The 18,578-nt window shown below is 32.4% G+C and overlaps 2 long non-coding RNA genes and 1 pseudogene across 2 annotated transcripts; 2 read left to right on the top strand and 1 right to left on the bottom strand.

Moving 5' to 3' along the window:
* The first annotated feature begins 2,024 nt into the window (after positions 1–2,024).
* Positions 2,025–3,011, top strand: LOC141703248 (uncharacterized). The gene is made up of 3 exons (XR_012567421.1): positions 2,025–2,181; positions 2,665–2,776; positions 2,976–3,011. It is a non-coding gene; the product is annotated as an uncharacterized LOC141703248 (long non-coding RNA).
* Positions 3,012–9,103: 6,092 nt separating this feature from the next.
* LOC141703245 (uncharacterized) lies at positions 9,104–10,431 on the top strand. The gene is made up of 3 exons (XR_012567419.1): positions 9,104–9,322; positions 9,399–9,449; positions 10,279–10,431. It is a non-coding gene; the product is annotated as an uncharacterized LOC141703245 (long non-coding RNA).
* Positions 10,432–15,146: 4,715 nt separating this feature from the next.
* LOC141703247 (pyruvate decarboxylase 3-like) lies at positions 15,147–16,013 on the bottom strand (annotated as a pseudogene).
* Positions 16,014–18,578: the final 2,565 nt, after the last annotated feature.

The raw sequence follows: 18,578 nt of genomic DNA, 5'->3' as shown, positions 1-18,578 counted from the left end.
TTGACTTCAAAATTAATTAATTTTGATAATATAATCAACAAAAATATTAAAATTAGCAAATTTTGATAAAATAAAATCGTTTTTTAAGTTTATAAACTATATAAGTAACTGATATTTTTTATTAATAAATTTTTTAACACTATTTGTTATTATAAGTTTATTTAAAAAATAAAAATAAAGTAAATTTAGAAATACTATTAACTATTTCGTTGGGTTGTCAATCAGGCGGCTAAAACAGGCTCAAAATATTTGGACAAGCGGTAATTTGAATTTTAGATAACCGGGCAATTTTAGACCAGCGGATTAATATTTTAATCAAGTCAAAATTCACTCAATCAAAACATAACTCCACCCATCTTCTCTAGATATATATCTCTCAGTCGCTCTCTTTCTCTCTGCTCGCAACTCTCACCCTCTCTCTCAGCTTTACTTTCAATTGAATAGTAAATTAAAGCTATACTTTCAATTTAGAGCTAAACTTTTACAGATCGATGGAGATGAGGATTGCTTGAACCGATTCAAGCTTCATACGAAACTAGGGTATATATTCGAATTGGGGTTTTTTATTTTTTTGTTCTTTTTTGTTTAATTCTCTTTGTTCCAAAGCTAATTTGGTTTTTTCTCTTTGTTTCAGTGCTAATTTTGGGGTCGAATCAACTTGGGTTTAGCATGTTATTCTACCTTAAGTTACTACTTCGCTTCAATTTTGTGTGTGTATGTATGTACTACTCCTCTCTCTCTCTCTCTCTCCCTCTAGTTTAGTTACTATCAAATGAATAATTTGTTTTATCATCTTTTGTGGATTTTTTTATGGATCTTTTAAAAATGCTACTATGAAGTTGGAATGATTCCTTTGTACTAGGTTCAAGGAATAATTATTTAGGAACTGAGACACCTAATATGCCACTAACTACGTCCCGAGGCTGCGTTGACCCCTACGGAGGAAGAGACATGGCCAGGGCGTTGTCTTCTTTTTGAAATCACGGGTGTTTAGGTTTTAATGTTGTTTATTCGTCTTCCGTTTGATCGGGGCATGAGGTACGACTTTAGTTGTTTTCCAGGTACTTTGATCTCAGAGACGTATTAGCCTTACTTGATATGGTCACAGTTTGTATCTGGGTTATTTAATAGAGTTGTATCTGTTAGTGTGTTGATTTTGAGGTTTTTGATGTTGGTTCCGGTTAATTGCCATTGAATCGATGTAGATCGCTGTTGAGGATTGTTGGTGAATTTAAGTTGTGTTTAGTTGCATTGATGGAATAAGATGAAAACTTGTGCATAAGAGCATAGGTGAAAGTGAAGGAAATATCAGACTGCAGTGAAAAACATGATAGAATGTATTCCATTTCATCAATCCGTATGTCAGATGCTATTAGTTATGTTTAGTGTATTCTTGTATCTTCTTTTGTTACTTTAGTATACAAATGAGAAGGACAGCTTGTTGAGGATTATTCTTTATGCATTTCAAATATAATGCTCACTGTTTAATTTCTTATTTAAATTAGGAAAAGTTGTGAGAAGTACATTTTAGCTACGTTTGCTAACTTATAATGTTGAAAATCAGGGAGTGAAATAGAGTACAGTATATAATTTGTGTATAATTGAGTCAACAGTCACTTTAGTGTTTGTGTTAGTAGTTTAAACGTTTATCTTTTCTTTGTAGCTTTGTCCTCTTGGCTAATAATGCATCAAATGCTCATTCTGCAAGTACTTTAAATGGTGGTCGTGCTGACTGGCTTGTAAAAAAAATGCACAGTAAGATATCTCTTTTAGTTACTTTTCCAGTGAGATTCTGCTTTGGAAATGTAGTTTTAGCTACAGGTTCATTGCTCTATACTACGTTTCTCTACCTTAGGAGCTCGGTACCAAAAGCTTAACGCCTCTGCTGACTGAGCGTATCTAATTCTTTTTTCAGAAAATCGCTTCAACAAAATGCAACGTGTAATTGTATCTGCAACCAAAACAATATAAACTTTTAATTTCTCTCCTCTTCTGCAATGCACCAAGTGCACGGCCATAATCCAGCTGCCTCAATATTGTTTGATTTCTTATGCCAATAATACTATTTATATATTTGTTTTGGTGTTGGAATAGATATATTGACTATAGTTTCTGGCAGGTCAACGTCTGCATGAAATGACTATAAATCCTCCTGCAAATATCAAAGCCCTTTTACCTATTGTAAGTATACTTCTATACTTCTATAGCTTGTCATTTCTCGCGTTTTGTGGATTGAGATAATAACACTGGTATTGTCTATGAAATAGCGAAGGTGTTTTAATATTGAGATTAAATTTTTGAGTAGTAAAATTTTCAAATTTTACTTTCGGTAAATTAATAAAGGTTTATTATGCTGGTAGCAGGTGATGAACCTGTGATAAGCCTTACCATGTCTCTAAGCTTCAAGTACTTTCAAGTACTTTCTCTATCAACTCTATATTTTCTTCTTCCGTGGTTATAATAACCATTAATAACTAAGTGTAGTGGCAAGTAAGAAGTAAGAAAATTTAGCTTTTGCATTGTATTCGTGTGACAATAAACATGTGCCTACCTTTTTAAACCATATTCTATGTGATTGCCATTACATTAGTTGATATATCTGGAGTCAGTTGAAGCAACATTATTAATTACAATGTACTATAATATTTGTTTTCTTCGTAACAGCTAATCCTGCTAAGTGCATCAGCAAATAAGATGTCCAAACTAAAAGAGCGGGCAAAGGAATACGCTGCATTGATCATGGAAGAATTAGACCCTGAAAATCTAGTACATTGAGGTAACTTATATTCTAGGTAGAAAACAAATCTCATTTTTCAGTGTTCTTGTTGCATAACCTTATCTTCTGAGGAATCTTCTACATTATTAAGATTGTATATAGATGTTTAAATGATGAAGAGATGCCTAATTTTATTAAAAAAGTATATTTTATTTGCTAAATGTGCCTTTGTCAAAATTCTAACATGCCCTTGATTCAGTAATGGCAGTTGGAAGCAATGCTACTTGAAAGGGAAAACTATATGACTACAAGGAGACCTTTGAGTACAGCAAGTGTAGGCTGGAGCCAGAACTTAAATGCATACAAGGAAGGTGTGCTTTGTCGACTGTGGTTTAATCTCACACCAGTTACTAGTTACTAGAGGCGGTGACCTTTAGATTTCAGATGTTGATCTTTTTACATATCATTTTTGCATACTAGTATCAAGTTTTATTAATTTCAGATGTTTATTTGTCATCCTAGACTATAGACCTAAGTAAATGTTTTTTGGAGTACGTGGAGTTGATGGTGAATTGTGTGTAAACCGAAGTAGTATTTGGTGGAGGGTTTGTGAAAACTGATTTGAAGTTTGGTGGTTTGAATTGTTTATTTTGTTGACTTGTATGAAAAATAAGTTTATGGCATGTTCAATTTACAAACAAATCATGTCAATTTTTTTGAGGAAATATATTACATTTGGTACTTTTAATATTAGAAACAAATTAGTATATAATATAATACAAATTATTATATAACTGTTATAGTAGGGAAAAAATGTTACAATGATTTGGTGACAACATGTGGGCCCAATATGTGGGGCCCATTTTTTTTTGAAAATTCTAAGTGCAAAGGTAACATGTATAGTGTGATACTATAGACATACTTTGATGTTACTTTTGAAGAGCCAATTGTAACACAAAATTCAAGGTTACAACAGGGCAAAAGAATGTTACCTTAGGGGTCAAAGGTAACTCGAAAAAAAGCAACTTAATTTTTATGTTACCTTAGGTCTTTTGCTGGCTGTGGTAACATTTTTTTGGGCCTATTGTAACATTTTTTTTGCTGTTGCTATAGGCCATCTATGGTGTAGTGTTGGCTTATACAACTGATGACATCAATGAGATTCACATTGAATTTGCAAAATATTTCATGAAATGCCACGCGAGCTAGGTTGCAGTGTCGGGGTCTTTTTATTAAACTATATATGAACTTTGTTCTGAATTATAATAGTTAATGAATCGTTTGTGAAATTCGGGTTGGTAGAATGATAGATTTTGTCTCAATCTATCGGTGGATTGAATGGGCTTTAGATTGGTTTCAAATCTATTTCTAGATTTAAGTATTTCGTACGATTGGTTAGTAGTTCTTTTGATGGATGGCTTTTGGGATTAACTAGTAGTTTCTTTTGATGGATTGATGGAAGGTTTTTGAGATATTTGTAGTTGGTATACTTTTAACGGATTGCTTAATAGTTCGGCTGATTTATTCTAGTGTTGCATCTTTTGGTTATTTATTATTGATTGTTGGAACAAATTGTTTGGTGTTGGAATTAGTTTTAAGTTTCCACAGGTGGTGGTTACAATTGGTTAATTTGATATGGAAATTTGTTTACAACAACAGATAATTGTGTTTTCATTCCAAAAATACCATTGTGCCAAAGTAATTGGACAACACTATAACAATGTTATAACTGTTGACTAAAGCTAGATTACCAACTTTGTACAATAGGTTAACATACTAACCATTATGCCTAGCACATTCACATAACTGGAAAAGGTATTAAGCCATTGTCTCAAAGCCTTCTTTACAATATCTCAGGTACAAACTGATGTATGAGATAGATTTATGTAGGGTGTTCTAGAGAATACTAACCTCTATGGTTAGCCATTAGATTAATGTTAACTCTAGTTAAATTTTTGTGTAAAAATGTGGGACCCCATACCCATTTCACTTCTCTTATAATCAAATTTCAAAAAAAAAAATTGTAGTATAACTATCATAAGTAGAGTGTAGATCGGGTAAAAGAGAGGAAGCAAGTGAGTGAAGTGTTAGCTATTGTGTTGGGTGGTGAAGTAGATTCTATAAGATCTTGATCATTCGTTCTTGTAAAGGTAATCCTAATCTCGTTGATTTCATTTTTGTTTGTTTTATTTATTTATTTTAGGTATTATTTGTAGTAATTAAATCACTTGATTGTTGAGTTGTATTAATAATCCTAATCGATGCTATGTTAATTAAATATGTAATTAGGAACTCATGAATATGTAATTATCATGACTATTTTTTTTGTTAATTATGGGATCTTAGTATTTTGTTAACATGATTATTGGTAATTAGCAATTGATGAGAGAATTGGTACTTGGCTTTGGAGTTCGTCCAACAAAAAGAGGTCCAAACAAGATCCATAAATACATATATGTGTATGTAGAATAATAAAAATAGAATAGTAATTGATTTAATTGGGGTTTGATTGAATTGGGTGAAAATATGAAGTTAGGGTTTTGATTATTGATTGTTAGATGGGAATTAAGGAGTAAACATTTGGGCGTGTGTTTGTGATGTGTTGTGGGAGGGGGCGGAGCCACCACCAGAGGCGGTGGTGGTGGTGATCGACGAAGGCGAGAGAGGAGAGAGAGAAAGAGGTGATGAGAAAGAGGACATAAATAAGAGGAGAGAAAGATGAGAGAAAGAGAGAGAGTGAAAGAGAGAGGAAGAGTGCCGATAAAGAGATAGAGAAACAGTGAGAGGGAAAGACTCACCGGAGTTTGGCCGGAAAACCAACTCCGGGGTTGCGATTTCGAATGGTTTGGATATATTATAGATTGGGAAATATGGATTAAAATGAAGGAATAAAAATTGAATTCCGCCACACACTGGAAACCACCACGGGGCGGTAGCCGCCGCCGGTGCCTCCATGGCAATGGTGGTGGCGAGGGAGAGAGAAGAAGAAGGGGGGTATGTTGGTAATTCAGTAAATTGATTAAATTTTTTTAAAATTTTAAAAGAAGTGGGTATTATTGGATTAATAAGTAAAAGATAAATAATTAATAAGGATAACTTGTTGATTTAAAAATAGTGAATTAATTATGAAAAAAACTGATATATGGGATGTAATAAAAAATTAATAAGAGAAATTAAAAAGCGTATGTATACTTATATAGAAGAGAGAGCTAATACTAGTGTGGTGAGATTGGAGTTGATCGAGTGAGGTTTCAAAGTTGATCTTCAAAGAGAACGGTAAAAATCACTAGTATGTAGTTTATTGGTGATATTTCAACAAATTGGTGACTTTATAATGTTAATTAATTGTTTAAGTTTATAATCTTGTATTTTATTAGTTTGTGGTAAATATATTTTAATGAGATTTTGACTTGATAGTGTAAAAATTAATTATCGTTTAAAAAATAAAACTATTAATAATATGAGTACATAAAAAAATTGATAAGAGTAGGGAAGTAGATTGGGAGTGCCTAAAAAAATACCCAAATTGAAAAATATGAGTTGGGGTTTGTAATCATAAAAGTGGGGTGTTTTTTACGTAATGTAATGGGAAGAGGTCGAGATGATGCGGCGATCGGATTAAGGGGTCTTTGGTGTTTTGGAAATGGTCGAAACGGAAATAACGACCTCCGCCCGTCGCACACAATATAACGAAGTTGGGTGGCTGCGATGGATGGGTGAACAAAGGGGAAAATATGGGAAAATATTGGGTTCGATTTGAGGATCATTTTAATGGTTGTTTGCGGCTAAATGAGGGAGATGAGGGTGGTCGGAGAGGAAAAGTGAGTGTGGTGGGAGAAAGAGGTTTGACGGGGTGAGATTAGAGGAAAGAGAGGCCGAGAATTAAGAAGTGAGGGTGGTCTCCGACGCTTTTTCTGGTCGGTGGTTCGCCGGAATGAATGGTTAGGGAGGAATGAGGTGACATAGAAGATGGTTGGGGAAGATGAGGGTATTGTGGTAATTTGAGAATTAATAAAAAAGTAGATATTGTCAAGGATTTAAAATAATGTAAAAGGTTATATTTTGGAATGTATTGGAACGGTATTTTGTTTTATTAAAATTGGTGTTGTTTGCATAATTTATGTATACATATTGTATTTAAAGGGTATTCTAGAATATATTACAATGTGACATAAGAGTGTTGGTGGGTTAATTTGAGATTTTTTAGTGAGTAGTAAATAGCGGAAAATCATATTAACTTTACGATAAATTAATTGCATTATTCGAAATTAGAGTAAAATTTAATTGCAAAGTGAATCAAAGATTTGGTATCGAAAAGGATAGATATTATTTAATAAAGCTACTTTATAAGCACAAATATAAATTAATAATTAGAATTAATTTTAAATCATTTAATATGGAAAATGATTAGTATACACTAAAGGAACATTATTAAATTTTATTAAAATATGAACAGAAATGTTTGTTCAATTTTTGTAATAAATTTTCAAAGTGTAATTATTGATCTAGTAGTCAATATTTATGAATTATTAAACTATTAAATAAAAATAGTATAATAATTCGTGGATTAATTATTTTGTACTGAAATATTGTGTGGATTATTATTTTTAGAATTTCTCCACCAGAGAAGTATTTAAGTAGGAAAATGTGAGATTTCTTCGGCAGTGAGCTAATAAACGGAAATATTGCAAGTTTTATCTCCTTTATTTCCTAATTTTGAAATTAGTAATTGTTGTGCATGATTTAATTTAAAATTTACAAGTTTATTATTTGAGCTTTATTCGCGATTATATTAACTCGAAACACGTGTTCCCTCGTTCGAGACACCAGGTTAAAATGCCTTATTTTATTGACCCAATAAATTTATTTCCTAACGTGACTATCCCTATTGTTTCAGGAAATTTTTTTATTTCCTATTGATGGACATAAATTTCTATGTTCATCTAATTTATTTCAAAGTCTTGAATCGATTTATTTTCTGGATCAATTTTTTAATTTCTATCAAGTTTTGAAATAATAATTTATCAATTCATTAAACCCTTCCAAGTCCCATGATTGATAAATCGATTACTTATTCTACCTTTATTTTTTCACATATATATATATACTGGTCAACGTGGGGTTTGACCTCCAATTTTTTATATATATATTTATATATTTATATATATGATTAAAGTTCTATGGAGGAGTCCTCGGAGTCCATCTATATTTTGTAATATAATATATTTTTTTTAACATGTTATCTTGCAAACATGTTTCACAAATATCATTATTTCAATAAAATTATGCAAATCTGATACATTTACAAGTACAATATATTTGTTCTGCAACATGACCATTTATGTTCTACAAACTAAAGTAATTTGTAAAATAATATATTTTGTAATGTTACACTTGTAAAATGTATACAATGTGCAAGATTTTCAAAAAATAGTGGACAACATATAACTTAACTTTCTCTATATATATATGTATATGAGTGATATAACCATTATTTATGATCAAAATTATTTTATTTTATTTGCAGTTTTTAACAGTCAAGAATGGGTTTGACTAGTACGGCTTACTAGTGTTTAGTCAATTGATATTTTATTTTTTAATAATATTTATCATTGATCCAACCGTATAGATATAAATATATATATGTATATATATATAAATATATACATATATATATTAGTGGTATAACCAAAGTTTCACATCAAAATTATTTTATTTGTTTTGTCCTTTTAACATTCAAATATGAGCTTGATTAATACCATTGACTAGTGCTAAGTCCCATATTGATGTTTCAATTTTCATAAAAATATTTATGAATGTTTCGATTTTCATAAAAATATTTATAAATGATCCAACCGTATAGATGTCAAGATCTATATATAATAGTGATATGATAAAATTTTCAGAAAAAATAAAATAAATTGGTTTCTATTTTAACAATCAACCAGTGGTGACAAGTACATTTCACTACTAGAGAAAAGTCAATAGACATCACCCTTTTAACATCAGTGGTAGAAAAAACCGATGTAAAAATTATGTTTAACATCAGTTATTTTCAACCCGATGTTAAAGATAAGTTTTTACATAATATTTTTAATAACGGATTACTAATAGTATTTTTTTCAAAAATTTAACCCTATGTTTCACATCGGTTTTGTTTTAACTGATGATAAACACTAACTTTCACATCAGTCGTTTAAGGACGGTTGTGAAAGTTTGGTATTCGCATCGGTCCTTAACTAACCGATGGCTATGTTAAAATTTCAAAAAATAAAAAAATAGAAGGCCGGGAATAATTCCTCCTCTTTTGCACTTTGCCAAATATTTCCCCGTTTCCCACATATTTCCCCATTTCTTTTTCTCTGTTTCCTCGCCGTTTTTTATCTCTTCTCACCAGACATACATCTCTGTCTCTCTCCCCCCCTCTTCTCTCTATCTCATCCCTTAACATCACTCCCTATCTGTTTCCATCCATGTTACCATCAATCAAGCCTTAATCGAGCAATCGAGTTTTAATATGTTTTACATACAACCCTAATCGAGCAGAATCAAGCCCTAATCAAGCTGTAATCGAGTCAATCGAGTCAACCAATAGAGCCCTGATTTGTAAGTATTTATCATATTTATTTTTCTTTTTTCTTTTTGTTTTTTAATTGAGCCCTAATTTATAAGAATTTTTCAGATCTTGTTTCTCATCTCCGTGTATCCGCTTCTCATCTCCTTCTCAGATTTTGTAAGTCTTCGATTACACTTTTCGTTTAATTAATTTTTTCATGTATTTTTTGATTATATTTTTTGAATGTTTAAGCATGGTTGTATTACGATACATGAATGTATTTTACTAGTATGTATTTTGAAGGGGTTAAGGTTAAAATTATACTTCATCTTTTAAGGGGTGTAGTGCGACTTTGTGTATTTTACTCCTTTATGATATTGGAGATAAAGGTGAAAGATGGAAGTGGTCTAGGCTGGATGTGACACTTACACATTGGTGGAATGAAGCTTCACTTAGAGTTTCAAAAGCTCTTAGAGTGATTGCTACTGTTTTATACCAAGAAAGTTACTGTGAAATAATTTTACTAAAGCTTTGTGTTCTAATGATACATGTTTTCAGTGTGTCTTGTAGGGACGATTTAATTTCCAAGGGATTCAAACTATAGCTGTAAGGTACTTGGTGAATTAACATTTGAATGAATAGGATAACAATGTAGAACCTTTTTTTAATTCTATTACAGTTGCCCAAGTTTATTTAGCAGCCACATTTTTGTTGAAAATTTAATACATAGGATGCTATGTGGCGACCTATTTGTATTGAAGTGTTCAGTCCTGTAGGTTTATGAACCATTAAACTTTTCGATAAACCACAACTAGTTTATTTATTAATCACTTGCTCACTAATAATGTATCGAGCTTAATTAATTTGTGTTTACACGTCATGTACTTGGTGGACTTTTTCAATATGCGTGATAGTATCTTAAACTCTTATACACCACTTCTCTTGAGCAGAATATACTTGCATCACAATGCTAAATGCCTATAATTACATGTGTTAATTACATTAGATAACACATCGTTGAGGCCAACATCACCAACACCTGATCTCGTAAAAGAGGCAATACTAGCAATAACATGAGGAGCACCATTTCCCAATCGAAGTCGAGTAGTACCAGCTATAGTTGGAGAAAGATTAAGAATTTTTGACAGATTTTGGACGGAAGGACACAAGTACTCAGAAGCTGTATTAGCAAGTAAATAAAACAAAAAACAAGCCAGAGGAGAAGAAGGGAATAGCCCAACACAAGGAACTACCCACAGCTGTAGTAAAAGATTTCAAGGCAGTTTATATAACCTTGGGCTTGCATGATTTGTTTGATCTAATGTATACCAGAGCAACCATCATCTTGGACTAGGAGATTTGAAGATTGTGTGAGAACTGCACGTAGAGATGCACAAAAAGCCCGAGCCCGAAAATCTGGCCCGGCCCGATCCGGTCAAAGCCCGGTGAAGCACGGCCCGGTCAAAGCCCGACCCGGGCTTCGGGCCTCGACGGGCCCTATATTTTTAGGCAAGGTCCGGCCCGGTTAAAAGTCTGGGCTTCGGCCTGGCTCGACCCGATTAAAAACCCGAAAAAGTCCGATTATAATCTGATTATTCTAATATATTTTCTTATATATTTATAAATTTACATTTACTATAAATATAAATAATACTTTAAACACATATATATTTACATATTTGTGATTAATAATATTATTTTTATACTTTGTTGCATAAATAATGACAGAAGATATAATAAGTACACTATATATATTTAGATATCATTGTTATCATAACAATGATAAACATATTGTTCTATAAACATGTTCATTTTTTTTCGAACTTAAATGTTTTCATAAAATATTCCATGTAAATTAATACATTTTTACTATGATCTATGTGCAATCTGCATGTGATGTTTAATTGGAAAAAGCATATAAGTTGGTAGTTAAATAAGAGGACAATAAGAAAATGAAGTATGTATTAGGGAAGAGGGGAAGTTTCATGGTATTGATGAGAGAAAAAATTAAAGTGCTAAAGTTAGGATTTAAAGCAGTCCATGGATTATGGAAAATAACTTAGTGTCCTTTGGGGAAGTATTAATTTTGATAGTATGTCAAATCTCAATCATGTTCATAGAATTATTGTACAATGAGACAAAGTAGATGAGGGAGGTGCAAAGGATTTAAAGGTGGCGTCAAAATCCAACTTGTATTTTTTGGCATTTGGCATTTTTAATTGCACTGAGACCTGGAGGTGTATTTTGTAGTATGGCAGAAAGTATGTGGTTGCATTAAGTCCTTGTTATATTAGCTAGCTTTTCTTTTTAACATGTACTAGTCAACTCTTTTTTATGAGTTCCTCTGTTAATAAGCAGCATCTATAGGTTTATCGTTTGATACAAATCAGAATATTTATTTCTTCATGGTTTTATTATTAAATATGACTTCTTTACGGCAGTGCAGTGGTGTAATTGGATTTTTGATCTGTTCAACTGAAGGCACACCTGTGGATTTTAGGAACCCTGCAAACCCCTACTACTAGTTCATATATTCCAGCAAGTTATTTTGCCTTGTGCATTATTCTTCAGTGGGAATATTTTAAATAGTAAACTATGCAGGGGCAGGACATTACTTTGAAACAGTTCTTTTAATCTTTTCCCGTTACTTTAGTCATCATAAATATCCAAATACACGTTGAAACATTAGTCTGTAGCTTGCTACTGCCCCTCCAAATTTTGCTCTGAAATGTCTAGTTTCAACATTCCTAGATGTCATGATTTGCAATACTAAAGGGGTGTTGGATTAATGTTTGCTATAAGTTTTATGCCTATGGGAGCTGTTACTTTGTGCCATATTTACCAGATTCAAAAACTCAGGTGTTAAACTTATTTTTAGTTGAACTAGTGGATATCCTATCCGGTGATGATATTCAGGTCCACACTTAAGCTTCCTCATAGTCACTGTGTTGTGTAAGTGCATATTCGGGTTAAAAGTTCTTTCTAATCTCCTCTACGAAGCATTTTATTTAAGCGTTTTGGGCTAGCAAAGCTGCTGCACTAGGAAGAACTTGCTTCTTCGGGATCTACTTTAAAATCTACTTTAGACAACCCATTTAGACTAATAGTAACTCTTCATAACAGCTTTCATAATTTTTTTAATCAGTATATTATTCTTTTATCTCAATACATACATGACTATTTTACTAAATTTGGCAGGATGAAGCCAATGTAAGATCAACACATGATGGTGGATTAAGGAAATCATGAGTAAATGGTGCCCTATTTCGGTATATACTAGCTGCAATAGGTTTGATAATTTAGTAGTTTTGGAAAATCATGTTTTTGATTTTCTTGCTGTATACTAAAATTCTTTGGATTGTTTTGGTAATGATAAATAATGTATTTGGATTTGTTTTGTAATGATAATTAGCGTTTTAGGTATTTAAATATGATAACATGTGTTGGTTTTTGGTTTTAGCATTTTTTTGTATGTATATTGTTAGACCATGTAAATATTTAACATTAGTGTATATAATGTCCAAAATATCTATTTACATTATAAACTTTTTTAAAAAAATAGATATAAAAAGTTCAATCTCTACACCCACGAACACATCAATTTTAAATTAATCAAACATCAGTTTATAGCTTATGTCTATAAATGAGACATCGTCTAAAATTGATGTCTATGTACATATTACACAACAGTGTTTTCAAGCAGCTGATATGTGGGCTGACTTTTGACAACAGTTTTCAACCGATGTGAAAAAGAAAATACATTTCTCTTCCTACGCCATAAGTGCACATAGGCAACCCCTACTATACAAGTGTTGCATTATGCGTCTTTTGCAACAGTAAAAGCGTACAATGACAACAACAGTTAGTTTTGGATAAAATGAAACCACATCACCACTGTGTCCTACGTGGCAAGTGACACGTCATATTTTCACATCAGCAGTGGGCCTACTTTGACACATCAGCAAGGGGTCCCACATTTGCCAAATCAGCAGTGGCCCCACTTTTGCCACGTCAAGAGTGGTCCCACAATATGTAATGCAACACTGATTTTAGTCATTTGCAACACCATTTTTATTCATATGTAACATCATTTTTAGTCTTATGCAACACCATATAGAGTCAAATGCAACACTTAAAAAATTAAAAAAATTGACATAGTTATTCTGCTTTCACATTATTCCTGCCAAACAAGGCATCCGACAATCAATACAACAAGCATCGAATGAAATTTAAAACTTACTAAAATATGAAAGTACCAAATTCTAACTTCAAAAGAACAAATGAGCATTTTTTTTTCTTTTCTTTTCTAAATAATGTCACCTACTCATTTCAACTCTAGCCTTTCAACTCATTTTGACGTTGTAAAGCAGATAGTGTTTGTTTCCAGCCAGGTAGAGAACTGCTAGTCGATGTGATCCAGAGACAAAAATGCTTGTATTTGAGATGGCTTTAAACATCATTGGGAAAGGCATCCATGTAGATTTATGGTTCATTGTTGAGTTCGAACCAATATCTTTAGCAATTCCTGAAAGCAACCATTTTAGTAGACAATAATCAGATAGTCGAGTGAATACTGTCAAACAAAACAAAAATTTATAAGAAAAACCATGCTCCAGCTTAGGGCATTATAGGAAAACCTATACTGAGATAACATTGCACCTTATTCTGGTACAAATTAAATAAATAGTATGCATGGACATACATTTAATTGTAGGATCGAGACAAGCAACCAAAAAAATAAAATACTGACATGTTAGTCTTCTATCCAAAAAATTACTTTGCACATAATTTCAGCACATAATCTAAGACAACCATGCTCCTCTTTCACAGTCATTATTGAGATTATCCATATTCTTTCCGGAGACATAAAATGGGACTTTCTCTGGCTTTTGAATTCGGATCCTTCCTAAGTCATCCTTAATAGCCCAAAAGAGATTAGGAGATATATAAGAAAAACTGAAACATTTCATTAAAGAAAGGATGAGATAAGACCACAAGAAACACAACAAACTATTATCATGTCACAGCTGGTTAGAAGGTATCAAATTTAACTCTCTTAAATATTCACATATCACTTTTTTACATAGATAATAGAATAAATATATGTTTCACCTTTCGGATTCCATATTTTACTATTATAAAAGTTGACTTGAAATTTGGCTTTTAGTTCTAAAAACTGAAAAGTAAAGCTGAGAAGATTTTTGAAAAGAAGATTAACATAAGTAATTTTAAAGATTTCAGACAGGAACAGAGGATAGCAAAGAACTAGATAAAAGTGGTAAGAGTATTCAAAGAGAATATAGCAAGATACATATATTACATTTCGAGCCAACTCTTAGCCAATATTTATATAACCAACTTTGTGAATTATTTTTGAACATCCCTGTACAAGCTAGCTCTTTAGCACATTGCCACCATGATACACATTGCCCAACTACTTAATTAGAAATTTCTCCTGAAAACTAAAACTCATCTCTACAATTGCTACTGCTAAACTACTTCTGAAAAAGAGCTTCAGAATGCTAACTTATAAAGCAGAAGTTGTTAATAGATAGAGTATAGACCATACACAAAGTGATGAAGCAGAAGATCGAGACAGTGTAGACTATAGAAAGAAGAGGAATCCAATGAAACAAAGTCTAATAGTGCCAATTTCTCAAAGAGGAACTCAAATTTAGTCAGCAGGTCCCGGAGTTCGATATTAGATGAAGACGCATATGTATATGTATAAAAAGTCAGAAAAACATAATTGAATTGAACTTGAAAATGTTACACTAAACAAAATGATTAATTCCGTAATAAAAGATTCATAATTCACTAAATAAAGTTCAGCATGTAATCTTACTCCAGCAGATAGCAGGAACATCAAAAGATCTACTTGCGGTTCGGTGGGCGCCTGTGGGCAGCAGAGACCCTAGATCCCCACTCGAGCAGCTCTTTGCTTGTATCATCTTCGTGACAAATCACTTCAATGAAGCAAAGACAATCTTTTTTTCCCATTGTTGTCTCTATTGCTTCAACAAGATCTTCCTCACAGCGGACCTGAACAATTCAAGAAATGCCAGTGTCAACAATACTTTTTTTTAAAAATAAGCTTCACTGTTATAACTTGTAAGTAAATGATACATTATGTATTAGATTTTCTCGACTGAACTTAGTCGTCCAATATTTGCCTTCACCATTGTGAATCGCATCAACCAGTGTAGTGTAGTTCCAGTTCTTGATTACATTGTGCGGTTCATCATGGATCTCAACTTCAATGGTATAACCACCGTTATCAGAAAAATGATTTGATTCTGACCACATCGCAACATTGTCGACACATCTTGAGCAGTAACCTGCAAGGGATATTGAATTTGTTAATGTGAAATAAAGAAGGAATGATTCTGGTAAAAATGGTGGGATTTCCAACAGTTAACACCATATATAGTCCATTATTGGAAAAATACAGATAACTTGTGATGAGATACCTGAAAGCTTTCATCACCAATACAAGCAATTATTCGCTTATCCTAAGCAGCCTGTGCATACCCTAGAGTTGCTCCAACTGACCACCCAATGGATCCATACTGCATTTGGAACTCATACCTATATTATTGCACTTACATTAATACATGCAAACACATTATATACCTTATGAAATTATATTGAAAGGGATGCTCACCCGCATCCTTTTGGAAATTTCATCTTCTGGAAATTGAACAAAGAATCCCTTATCTCATTAATTATATTGAAAGTCATGCAGAATTTGTTTAATTTTCTTGTTGCAGACTATCTCTTTACCAGGAGCCCTTTGTTAACAGACAACCATCATTAATGAGTCATTCATGCTTGTTTCATCATTTGCACATGACGTATTTCCACCTGAGGTTGATACATCAGTGTCCCTAAGTTGAGAGGGATATAGACCTTCTTGGTATGAATTGCTCCTAACTACCGCTTCTTCCAACATCAGATGTTCACTAGAACTTTGGGTTGTAATTCCAGGACACCGAATTCTTCAAAAAAATCACACCAAAAACACAAAACGCACTATCCGGAAACTCCATACACCCTCCACTATGTTGCAATAAAATGAAAATTTTGTAGATAATGCAACGCTTTTCATGCAACGCTAGATAAAAACCGTTGCCTATGCGCAATTATGGTGTAGTGTCTACACCCACGAAGACATCGGTTTTGAACAAAATAGACATTAGTGAACTGATGTCTATTGACCTTTTTCTAGTAGTCAATTTAACCGGTATTTAGTTCCATATTGATGTTTCAACTTTTTTTAAAAAAATATTTATGAATGATTCAACCATAAAGATGTTACCATCTATAAATTTTAGTGATATGACAAAATTTTACTAAGAGCGTATGGTGAAATTTAGAATTAAGTTTAGTTAGACTTTATTTGTTAAAGTAATCAAGTTCAAATGATTAAAAATTCTTGAAATTTTGGGTTTAACATTTTTTTGAAACCATTTTAACATATGTACAGTTGGATCATTTTTATCTATTCTGAATAAGTGGACCGTTCACTACACCATAGATTGCTTTAAGCAACCCCATAACTGTGTCGCTATATATAGGACCAAAAAAACATTGCTAAAGACCTGAAAAGGGCTAGGGCAACAATAAAGCTATGTTGACTCGTAGCTAGTTAGTATAGATATCTATAGCAACATAAAAACTACTCTATTGCAACATACCAATCTCTATTACAATAGATCTCAATAATAATATATTTTAGACTATATAGTAACATACTTAGTGGGTTACAAAAGATCTTAAAATTTCTTTCAGAATTGTGGGGCTCATAGGGGGCCCACATGCGGGGCCTATCTGTAGGTCCCATATGGGGGACCTATATGTGGGGCTTCATATGGACTTAGTTATTTACCTATGGAAATACACCTGTAGCAACATCTTTTATCTTACAAAAGGTTAATTATTTACAACAGATTTAGTACCTACTGTAATATAGTTCCAGCCTAAAAAATAATTGAAATACACATCTTGAATATTGCATTTTCCGAAATAAATACCAAGCAATTCCAAGGAATATTCATTCATACAACCAGTCATAGACATTAAATTCACTAGTACAAAATCAAACTTTTATGTCGCCTAATTTACGATACACAAAGAAGAATCTGACATATATAAGACTTCATACATCGGGTTTTTTAAAAAGGCGACATATATTAACCTTCTGAAAGTACCATTTATGTCGGTTCAGTAAATAACCAATGTATAAGGGTGACATACACGTCATTTCTAAATTGGTCGATGTATAAAAACTCATTTTACGTCAGGACTGGTTCACCATCGTATAAGATCATTACAAATACTCAGCATATACATCAATTTTTAGCACTTGATATATATGTGATTGTATATAAGTTGGTTGTCTCTAATCCGACATAAAATAAATTTTTTAATTATTAAAAAAATAGTCTAATCGAAACTTAATAGTGGTCGGGCCAATTTTAGTTTATTCTTCCCAAAATCAAACTATGTCCATTATAACATCGCTCGATGGAAACATTGGGTCCCGGAAACCATCACACCTCATTCATCTATCCGAGCAATTTCCTAACTTATATTTCTGGTATGAAGTATGTCAATACTAACGATTGAATATGTATACATAAATAGCCATGTAACAGATTTTTTCTTGTTATTTCCCATCACTTCTACCTAATTGGGTTTGTTAACTTCTTCGATCCTAGACCGTTGCATTCGTTGTTGGTAATCTCCCTCCCCCCTCTCTCTCACACTCTCTCTCCCTTCTTTCTCTTTCCTGCTCCATATTCTCTTTCTTTACCTTCCCATTCCCGTCCCTTGTTTTCCCGAATCTAATTATGTTACAAAAAAATATATTTAGGTGTTGATTAAAATTTGATATGTAATCTTTATTAATTTGACACACCATTTTTATATTTTATTATGAAACATAATCAGAGTAGAATTACTAATTATATGGTTTATTCTCTGGTCAATAGTGTGTCTGCTGCTGCAAATTCGGTTGCAAAGAATGTCAATCGTGTAAATATATGGCACACATTCGGTTTATGGGATTCTTTCTTTCGAGCATCTTTAACGTAATAATTTTCCGCCGTGTTAGTGATGAATTCACGTGATTGTGTAATGATTATTTTTTCGTATGTTTGAGTGTTCTGTTTCATGTTAACTACTAGCATATTCGATGATATGAAATAAAGTATAATAAGGTATTTTTTTAATATATTAACCAGTGGATCGATTAATGTACTTCTCTGCTCTTTTTTGTATCTAGATATTTAGTTAACAATTTTT

Source organism: Apium graveolens, unplaced genomic scaffold, assembly GCF_009905375.1.
Source record: "Apium graveolens cultivar Ventura unplaced genomic scaffold, ASM990537v1 ctg6377, whole genome shotgun sequence".
Lineage (NCBI taxonomy): Eukaryota > Viridiplantae > Streptophyta > Magnoliopsida > Apiales > Apiaceae > Apium > Apium graveolens.
The sequence above is the reverse complement of the archived record's forward strand: the minus strand, read 5'-3'. Positions and strand labels throughout refer to the sequence as shown.